This window comes from Lepus europaeus, chromosome 15 (assembly GCF_033115175.1).
Source record: "Lepus europaeus isolate LE1 chromosome 15, mLepTim1.pri, whole genome shotgun sequence".
NCBI lineage: Eukaryota > Metazoa > Chordata > Mammalia > Lagomorpha > Leporidae > Lepus > Lepus europaeus.
The window spans coordinates 22,460,968-22,472,393 of NC_084841.1; positions in this window are offsets into that span (position 1 = coordinate 22,460,968).

The window sequence follows — 11,426 nt, forward strand, 5'->3', positions numbered from 1 at the left end:
TGAGGGATCAGGGACCTTGCTCTCAGCCAGGACCCACCCAAGACTGTCCACTTTGTGGTTTAACTGTTCTCATAAAATGGGAACTCAGGCATAGCAGAAAGGTCTTGTTTGTGGAGCATCTGCAGCTGGTACCCAGTTTGACATTGGAGTGCACCTGCATCATTATAGATAACCCTAATGCAATTACCATTGTGGTTTTGCCTTCCCCACCCTGACCTCATGGCCATTACAAATTGCACCCTTGGAGGCTAAACTGCAGAGATCTCAAGGTATGCAATTCCTACATATAAATCAAAAATGCCAAGCATGAACATCAGGGCCATATCACCAATAATGATCCTCAACTTTAGGATAAACTCCCGAACCTGGGGAGAATACCACGTTTTCTCTCAGCTGGCTCTTTCCTAACTTAGAATACAATTTTATTATTTTCTTATTTTACTTTTTCATTTTTATTTTTTAATTATATAAAGTGAACAAATTTCATATATACAGACTTAAGAGTATAATGATACTTTCCACCCTACCCTCCTTCCCAGCTACTCTCTGCCCTTCCCTCTTACTTCCTTTCTTATTTGTTCTTTTAATTTTTTAAAAAGATTTTATTTATTTATTTGAGAGGCAGAGTTACAGGAAGTGAGAGGGAGAGACAGAGAGAAAAGTCTTCTGTCCACTGGTTCATTCCCCAAATGGCCGAAACAGCTGGTGCTGTGCTAATCCGAAGTCAGGAGCCAGGAGCCTCCTCTGAGGCTCCCACATGGGTGCAGGGGCCCAAGGACTAGGGCTATCCTCCACTGCTTTCCCAGGCCATAGCAGAGAGCTGGTTCGGAAGTGGAGCAGCTGGGACTAGAACCAGTGCTCATATGGGATGCTGGCGCTGCAGGCGGAGGATGAACCTACTGCACCATAGCACTGGCCCTTTTTCTTTCAATTTTTATAATAACAAACTTTTGGTTAATTTTATAAACACAAGCTTAACCCTCCACTAAATAATGAATTTGACAAGTGGTAAGTAGAAAAACCACTGTTCCTCAAGCGTATGGAAAAGGGCTGTAAACAATAATCAAATCTCCAAATGTCAATTTCAATCACATACATTGCATTCTTTGTGCTCTGTATATTAGTTACCACAAATCAGGAAAAAACATGCATAATGGTTTCCAGATAATCTATTTTGTTGTAAATGATAGGATTTCATTCTTTCTATGATTGGTTAGTATTCCATAATACACATACACCACATTTTCTTTATGCAATCATTATTTGATGGGCATGTGTGCTCATTCCATAGCTTAGTTATTGTGAATGGAGCTGAAATAAATATGGAGGTAAAAGTATCTCTTTAATATGCTTATTTCATTCCCTTTGGGTAAATTCCCAGAAATGGGATGTTTGGTTCATAAGGTAGATTCTATTTTCAGATTTCTCAGAAATCTTCATACTATCTTCCTTAATGATTGTATTAGTTTACATTCCCATCCACAGTGTATTAAGGTACCTTTTTCCCCATATCTCCATCAACATTTATTATTTGTTGATTTCTGTGTGAGAGCCATTCTAACTGGCGTGAGGTGAAACATCATTGTAGTTTTGTTTTGTTTGTTTTTTCTCTTTTTGCATTTCCCTGATAGCTAGCGATCCTAAGCAATTTTCATGTGTCTTTTTGCCATTTGTATTTTATTCTTTGAAAAATGCCTAATCAAGACCTTTGCCCATTTCTGAACTGCATTATCTGTTTTGTTGTTATTGAATTTTTGAGCTTTTCATAGATCTGGATATTTTGCATAGTTTGCAATTATTTTCTCCCATTCTGTCAGTTGTCTCATCACTTGGTTGATTGTTTCCCTTGCAATGCTGAGCTTGTTAGCTTGATGTAGCCTCATTTGTCTATTCTTGCTATAATACCTTGGAATAGATTTAACCAAGGATGTGAAAGATCTCTGTGATGAAAATTACAAAATATTAAATCCATAAAGAGAGAAGACACAAAAATATGGAAAAATCTTCCATGTTCGTGGATTGGAAGAATTAATATCATCAACATGTCCATACTACCTAACGCAATTTACATACTCAATATAATCAAAATACCAATGATATTATTCTCAGCTCTAAAAAAAAAGATGCTGAAATTCATATGGAAACACAAGAGCCCCTGAATAGCTAAAGCAATCATAAACAACAAAAATAAAGCCAGAGGCATCACAATACCACACTTCAAGACATACTATATGGTAGTTATAATCAAAACAGCCTGGTACAGGCACAAAAATAGTTATATAGACCAATGGAACAGAATAAAAACCCTAGAAATTAATCCACACATCTACAACCACCTAATCTGACAAACAACCTAAAATCAGTCCCTGGAGAGAGGATAGTCTCTTCAACAAATAATGCAGAAGTATGAAAAAAAAAACCCAGTCATACAGATTGTACAAAATCGACTCACAATTGATTAAGGATGTAAATCTACAACATGATACCATTAAATTTCTTGCAGGGAAACTATGTAAGACACTGGAATAGGCAAAGATTTCTTGGAAAATATCCTAGAAGCACAGACAATAAAAGCAAAATGGAATATACTTTTAACAAACTTTGCCTTAGTATTGTTACTTTCATATCTCAGAACTGTAATTCATTACCTCGTGGGCAAAAAGGAATCCAGGCAAGCCAGCTGCCACGGGTGATGTGACAGTAATAAGTAGCACCATTTTGCCTTCCTCTAAATTCCCTTTATCTTAATTGTGTGAGTTAACAATTACCAACACAAACTAAAATAGAAACACCAGATGACATTCTGACAAAAGAGACCAGCTTATCACCATTGATCAAATTCCCTACTTATCGTTTTACATATGTTCAAAAAGGATTTCTCATTTTTATGTTCATACTCAAAATGTTTGTGGAAAATGAAATTACAATTTTTGTAAAGACATTTTGAAATTGATCTGTAATTTTTTCATAATACACATTTCCATGAACTTTTTGAAGATCTCTTGTATATGAAGTCCTATAAATTTGACATACATAAATACTCTAATGATAATAAAAAGATAGATAGTAAACTGTATATTTTAATAAATCTAATTATTTTCTCAAATTAAGTGTGATTAATTTTACAAGCCATTTTTCCCTGAACTTTAATATTCCTATCATTAGTTACAGATCAATCTTATGGCAAACAAAAGCACCAAGAACGTCCATTCACTACATTCAAATTTTAAACAGTTCTTGTTATTTCTGAGAAGAATGTTTTTCTTTTTGAATAGGATTACTGATTTTACACATTGAAGATGTTTAATTGGTGTATTTTAAGCCTTAAGTGAGACCTTTTAATTTTTGTTAAATGTCAATAATACAAATAAGCCTGATAATGTTTTTCTATAATTGCTTCTGAATTTTTCAATTATTTCTCTAGACTGCACGGTGCTGCCCAAATCCAAGTGTATGTTGTTTGTTTTATTCAGGTAAACTGAAGTAAGAGGGGTTGAGTAAATATCCTAAACCAGAAAACATGGGTCTTTTTTTTAAGATTTATTTTATTATTTATTTTAAGGACAGAGTTACAGAGAGAGGTAGAGAGAGCGATAGACATCTTCCATCAGCTGGTTTACTCCCCAGATGGCTGCAACAGCTGGAGCTGAGCTGATCCGAAGCCAGGAGCCAAGAGCTTCCTCCGGATCTCCCACATAGGTACAGGGGACCAAGCAGTTGGGCCATTTTCTACTGCTTCCCCAGTCCATAGCATATCTAGATCGGAAGAGGAGCAGCAGGGACTAGAACCGGCGCCCATACGGGATGCCAGCGCCTCAGGACAGGGCTTTAATCCACTGTGTCACAGCATGAGCCCCGAAAACATGTGACTCTTAATTCCTTTATTGTAGTGATCTTATGTTCTGCATTTCTAAGCTAGAGAAAAGTAGGAATGTTGGACAGTCCATGTGCTCCTCCCGGGTGAGAATGATATTTTTTCGTGTGAGTCTACACAGCACATTTTTCAGTTTATACTCAGTAAATTAAGATATTCTTCAGTGTTCTGTTACACTTACTTTTTGTTTTTAAACATTTATTTATTTTATTTGAAAGTCAGAATTACACAGAGAGAGAAGGAGAGGCAGAGAGAGAGAGAGAGAGAGAGAGAGAGAGAGAGAGAGAGGTATTCCATTTGCTGGTTCACTCCCCAATTGGTCACAACAGCAGGAGCTTCACCAATCTGAAGCCAGGAAACAAGAACTTCTTTTTTTTTTTACATAAGTTTCTTTTTATTGGAAGGTTTAAATCATTAAACTAATGATCTCATCCATATTTTGAAGCAAGTTAATAAAATGCTTGCATTTATAACCATATTTAACCTCCAAACTATATAGAACTTGGTAAATCACTTTAGAAGATTCCATTATATTTCTTGTTTTTTAAACTTTTAATTAATGAATATAAATTTCCAATGTACAGCTTATGGATTACAATGGCTTCCCCCTCCCATAACTTCCCTCCCACCCGCAACCCTCCCCTCTCCCACTCTCTTTCCCCTTCCATTCACATCAAGATTCATTTTCAATTCTCTTTATATACAGAAGATCAATTTAGTATATATTAAGTAAAGATTTCAACAGTTTGCACCCACATAAAAACATAAAGTGAAACATACTGTTGGAGTACTAGTTATGGCATTAAATCACAATGTACAGCACATTAAGGACAGAGATCCCACATTGAGGAGTAAGTACACAGTGACTCCTGTTGTTGACCCAACAAATTGACACTCTAGTTTATGGGGCCAGTAACCACCCTAGGCTCTCGTCATGAGTTGCCAAGGCTATGGAAGCCTTCCAAGTTCGCCTACTCTGATCATATGTAGACAAGGTCATAAAAGACAGGGTGAGGACAGTAACCAATGATCCTAAGAGTGGCATTTATCAGGTCAGAACAATTATGCAGCATTAAGTGGGGAAGAGGACCATCAGTACACACAGGTTGGGAGTAGAGCCATTGGAGGCAGAGTAGAGGTTATGATTACAAAGGAATGAGGCCCAAGTGCGCTAGACAGGGTCTAGAACAAAGGACAGAGTCATTATTAGAGGAGCTAAGAAAGGTGCTGTCTAAGCTACAATTAAGTTTTCTGATTGAGAGGCAAATAGAACCTGACAGAAGGGGCTTGATAATAATCTGGTGGGCTTTAGGCCTTGTAAGTTAAGAAGCCCAGACCTATCTATCTTTTCCAATGGGGTACATCCTAAGGGAGGTGTGAACCTCCTAGGGGAAGGCACTCTGTTGACTTTCATTACTTAGCTGGCCTGGGAGGAGAGCTGGTCAGGTAAAGGCAGGGGGCATCTCTAACAAGAAATTTACAGTTCTGCCTGCAATATTGCTGACCCTACTTGGCCGTCCCCTCAGCTGCAGTGGTCACTTTGGAAGTTGGGCTGAGTGAAGGGCTTTTCAGCTTAGATCCAAGAAGATCTGTGGCTCTGACCTGGGCATTTCGACTCCAGGGCAGGTCCATTTCCAGTGATCCAACTCTTGGCAGAGCTGCCAGGGCACTTCACAAGCTGACTTCTGCTGAAGCCCAGGCTTACCACATTGAAAGCCACTGCAGTGGACTGGCCTGTTGGGGCTCCTTGAGGGCAGATCACTGTACAGATCAGCCATTAATAGGCCTGCCACCCATTGCTTCTGATGCCGAGCTTTCTTTTCCTCCTGGTTTGTGTTAAAGCAGACCAGAGGATGCAAGTCAAAGGAGTGCCCAAGTCTCATCTCTACGGTGTCCTGAACAGGAAACAAGAACTTCTTTTGGGTCTCTCACATGGGTGCAGGAGCCCAAGGACTTGGGCCATCTTCCACTGCTTTCCCAGGCCATAGCAGAGAGTTGGATCGGAAGTGGAGCAACCAAGACCCGAACCAGCACCCATATGGGATGCCAATACTGGAGATGGCAGCGTTACCTGCTACGCCACAGCGCTGGCCCCTGTTATGCTTACTTTTGAGCAGTGTGTGCTTATGAGCATGTGGTTTCCACAGAAGCATATGAATAAGTAGTGTTCTTTTTACCTGTTTTACAGCAAATAAATTCTGTAATTATTTATACAGACAATGAAATAAAGACTTAGATTGTAATTGCTTCTGGAGGTTGACTTGTAAATATGAATCAAATTTTATTTGGATATATTTCACAAAGTGTATCAACACATCAAAGGGATTCCCTGATTGTAAACATTACTGCTTAAAATGTAATGACAATAAAACTGATAATACAAACATATTTCATCATATTCAAAAATAAAAGAATTGAGCTTAATTTAAAATAATTGAATCTTTCACTAGCAAATTATTTTCATTAAAATATTCAATAATTAATTTTAGGAAAATATTTTCTATAATGAATTTGCATTTCCAATTTTAACGGCATAATGTTTAAAATTTCTTGTGGTTTTTATAAATATATATTTTCATAGTTATAGTATTAATAAACATTATCCTAATTTTACTACTGCTTATTTAAAAGTTAATTGAAATTGAAATAAAATAAAGTGAAGATTGAGATTTACAAAAGATTCACTTTATCTACCAAAGTAATGGCATTATTTAAATTCCATGTTATTGCCTTTTAATTGATTATCTTATCTCATTCTATTTTTCTGCCAGGCATTCATTTCTACTCAATTTTAATTTATGTTTTTCATGAACAATCTAGAAATTATGAAACCACAGACTTTGCATGTGCTCAATGGCCTTCATACAGAAGGAGTCATTTTCCATGGCTATGTTTAAGGATCACACTCTCAAGGGAATACTTTCTACACCATTTGATGTAAAACTATATCACTTCAAATTTCTAACTACTACTTGCCTTTTTCATTTCTTATTTCTATATAATGCATCTCTTTCTAACTTACTCTATACTTTCCACACTTATGTTATATACTTTCTGCTCACACTATAAGAAAAACTTTGGAGCAAAAAGTTGTTGCCAATTTTGTTCCTGTGTATTCCTGGCAGACAATTCACCCACATATTTAGATTAATTCCCTTTCTTCCATGCTCACTAAAAAGAATGTTTTTATACAGAATACCTAAATTAATAGCTTTGGAGTGATATTGTGGAAGGTATCTATCTTTTTCAAAGTTGTTAAGAGGAGGTGCACTTTTAACCACTTACAAATAATTCAACTTCATTATTTATCCAATTAAAGGAAAATCACATAGATAAATGTGCATATCAATGCTTAAGTGACTGCTTAAACACTTGAGAAATAATTAGAGAGTGTTCTAAATGTCAAATGAAATATTGTGATATATTGACCCCACTTAAATAGAGTCAATGATAAAGTAATTCTTTATTTCAAAGCCTCTATGTTTATCACTTTGTCATTGCCATTACTACATTTTATCTGCTTTTAAATATATGACATTTTAATTTCCAATCTTTTTTGTAAACTTTACAATACTAAAGTGAATGGTATGCATGTAAATGTGCTAGGAAATTATATGTACTCAATATTTAGGGAAAAAGTCCAAAAAGATGAATTGCAATGGTAAATTGTGCTGCTCCTTTCAAACATATGTGGATAGAATCAGAACAGGAGAAAAAATCCTCCTCAAAGGGACAGACTTGACAAATGAAAGATTCTCCTTGCATGACCTTAAAATAATCTAATATTTTATCATTATTACACTAAAGAATTACTGTAGTTTTATTTCTGAACCTTCCTGAAGAAGGGCTCACCTTTGGATGGTTGCCATTTTGTGCTTTTTGTGCATAATAACTGCCTTGACATTTGTGGTGCTCCAATGCGTCTTTTTTAATGTGAAAGAATCATCTGTGCATTAATGAACCGGCTTGATGTATCTGCCAAACCTTTCAAAGAAGCAATTAAGTCTCTGTAAGAACTTATATGAATGGCATGATTTATGGCGATCTAAGAAGAAGAAGGATAAACAAAAAGTGATTAATCTTAAAGATGGCAATCAAATAGTACAACACAAGAACTACATTTATTGAACTTCATGTACATAAAACATGCTAGTTTTTAAATGTCTCATTCAAATTTCAAATAGTACTTTGGGGAAAATGTGAAACTTTATTACTGTTCAAAAATTTTAAATTAAAACAATGGAGTATTGTAGTCATCTATCAGACTATAAAATTTAAATTAGACACAGAAAGAATATGAATATTCAGTTATGAAAGGAATGTCCAAATGGATACTACTAGACATTTCTAATGGCAAGTAATTCACAAATATGCTGTTGTTGGTATTTATTTCAGTATGTATCAAACACCTCTAAATTCCATATATAATTCATAAACTGCCTTTGGTAAATAAACACATACATAACATTAATGTCTAAGGATCACTATGGAATCAGTTTTTCATATCTACCATCAAAGAGAATCCATAAAATTTTAAACAATATAAGGATAGCAAATGCTTTTGTGCCAGAGAAAATGTATTTTGCATTTTAGATAATAATACTGAAGTATTGATTTCTCAAATTTTTTTAAGATTTATTTACTTATTTGAAAGACAGAGTTACAGAGAGGCAGAGGCAGAAAAACGAGAGAGGTCTTCCATCTGCTGATTCACTCCCCAGATGGCTGCTGTGGCTGCAGCTGCGCCGATCCAAAGCCAGAAGCCTGGAGCTTCTTCTGGGTTTCCCACGTGGGTGCAGGGGCCCAAGGATTTGTGCCATCTTCTACTGCTTTCTCAACCCATATCTGAGAGCTGGATAGGAAGTGGAGCAGCCAGGACTCGAACCAGCGTCCCTGAAGTATTAATTTTAATGTAGGACATATTAAGCACTTTTGTGCTGGATATCATCCCAACTGTTTTATCTTCTGTCCTTACAAAGCTTATTTCTTATGAGATCTAACCTTTTTCTCAATTTGCTGATGAAAACCATTTTGATTAAAATAACTTACTGGGGATCATACTGCTCATGTGCAATCGAGCAAATACCAGAAATATTTCTAATTAGAAAAATCCATGCTCTTAACTCCTGAGATAAACAGATTTTTTTTTTTAGTGATGTAATTTCAATCAACAAAAAAGAAAAAGAAAAAGCTCAAGTACAGGCTGTACGTAAAAATTAAATGCTTAAACTGAATTGTTAATCTAATAAACCCAGTCTCTCTCTCTCTCTCCTCTTCCTCCTTTTTCTTATGATAGTTGTTTATTGAGAATATACAGCAATAGTTGACTGTGTGAAGTAGTTATTTACACAACTTATTTTTCCTCTAAAAGTTGTTATAACAGGTTTTCTATAAATTTTCAGTCTTCACATCTATTTGCCGTATAACAATTTTATGGGAGTCATCAACATACAATGTCATAAATGGGATTTGTGAAAAACAGTAAAATAATTTTGTGCTATTTTGAAAATATTTTAATATTATAAAAATAAGATGTTTGCTTATATAGATTCACAGTATTTTTTTTTTCTTTAAGGTTAATTATCATCCCTCTTCTTTACAGCATATTTTTCTTTGTGTTAAGCCACTGCTTGTGATGCCCTGTCCCATACTGGAGTGCTGGTTCCATTCTTGGCTGCTGGACTCCCATGCAGCTCTCTGCTAACGTAATATGGCTGGGAGGCAGTAGATGTTGACCCAAGTATTCAAGCCCACAGCACCCACAAGTGAGACCTGAATGGACTTCCTTGTTTCTGGTTTCCCTCTGGCCTAGGCTTAGCCTTTGTATCCATTTGAGGCGTGAACTAGTTGGGAGAATTCTCTCCTCTCTCTCTCTCTCTCTCTCTCTCTCTCTGTCTGTCTCTGTCTCTCTGTCTGTCTCTCTCTCTTTCTCACTCTCTCTCCCTATCATTCCCCCTCATTGCCTGCCTTTCAAAGAAATACATAAATATTTAAATAAATATATAGAAAATAACCAGTGTGATTCGTTTTGTAGTACAATTATCTCTTCCTCAGAACTAATGAAATAGCACATTTTATCTTCCTTTTATTTATAGAAACAAAGTTTTGTGACTACATGGTGATGAAAAAATCTACCCATAAATAATGTGATCAAGCATGCTTATGTATCAAATTAAGCACATTAATATCTATCGCCTTGAGAAATGTAAAATTATCTTTAATCTTTTTTCAATGATTAAATATGCTTTGAGATATTTTATAATTTTTTCTGATCATGGTTACATAACTTATTTAAGTCCCTAATATAATCTCTTTTGAAAAGTCATGATGTAAAAATAAAATGTTATTTCCTTCACTTTCAGTATCACTTAACAATGACTACATGTTTTGCTCTCTGTCCCTCTATTGCATAGAAGTTAAAGTGTTGAATTCTATTTAAAAAATGTTTTTTTCTCTCCTATTCACAAAATTAATAGACGTTACAACAATCAACAACAAAAAAAGACATGGCATTGTCAAGGAAACCATTTGTCTGACAAATTATAAAACTACATTAAACCAAATAAAAATTAGTTTCTGAAACTGATACTTCCCCTTAACTGGTGTGGATTTCCATATGTAAGTTCCCCTGATAAACTATTGTTGGCCATTTCATACTTCACTGACATTCAGACACCAGTTTCAGATATTCTGTTACAGAAGCATAAAATGGAATATAAAAAAAAAGTATTGATATGATTAATGGACTCCATCTTTTTTTTTAAGATTTATTTTATTTATTTGAAAGACAGAGTTACAAAGAGAGGTAGAGATAGAGAGAGAGGTCTTCCATCAGCTGGTTCAATCCCCAGATGACTGCAATGGCCAGAGCTGCGCTGATCCCAAGCCACAAGCCAGGAGCTCCTTCTGGATCTCCCACACGGTACAGGGGCCCAAGGACTTGGGCCATCTTATACTGCTATCCCGGGCCATAGCGGAGAGCTGGATCGGAAAGAGGAGCAACCGGAACTAGAGCTGGTGCCCATACGGGATGCTGGAGCTTCAGGCCAGGGCGTTAACTTGCTGTGCCACAGTGCTGGCTCCTGGACTCCATCGTACTTACAAATTTATTAATGTACCTATAGATCTGCCTCTGGATCTTCTGATCTATTAAACAGGTACACATATCGATATCATCAGCTATTTACCAATATTTTGAAATCTGCTTCTGTGTTGGCATTTTAGTTATATTTATTTGCTGTATTAATGTTCCTTTTTTTCTAACATATACACACACAAACACACACACATATGGAGAGAAGCATGTGAATCTGCCATAATAAAATATCTCTAGAAATGTTTGTGCATATTAGCAATTATAAGTACTATAGCAGTAGACTGATACCGTAAGGATTATGGTAAGCTTGGATTTTTATTTTGAAATAGTTGTTCAAGGGATATTTTCTTCCAATTTACTTCAATATTCCTTGTACAAATCTTATTTCTGGAATCCAATTAAGCAAGCACTGTCTTGAACCTAATGAACTTAGCTTTCTAGGTTAATCCTATATAG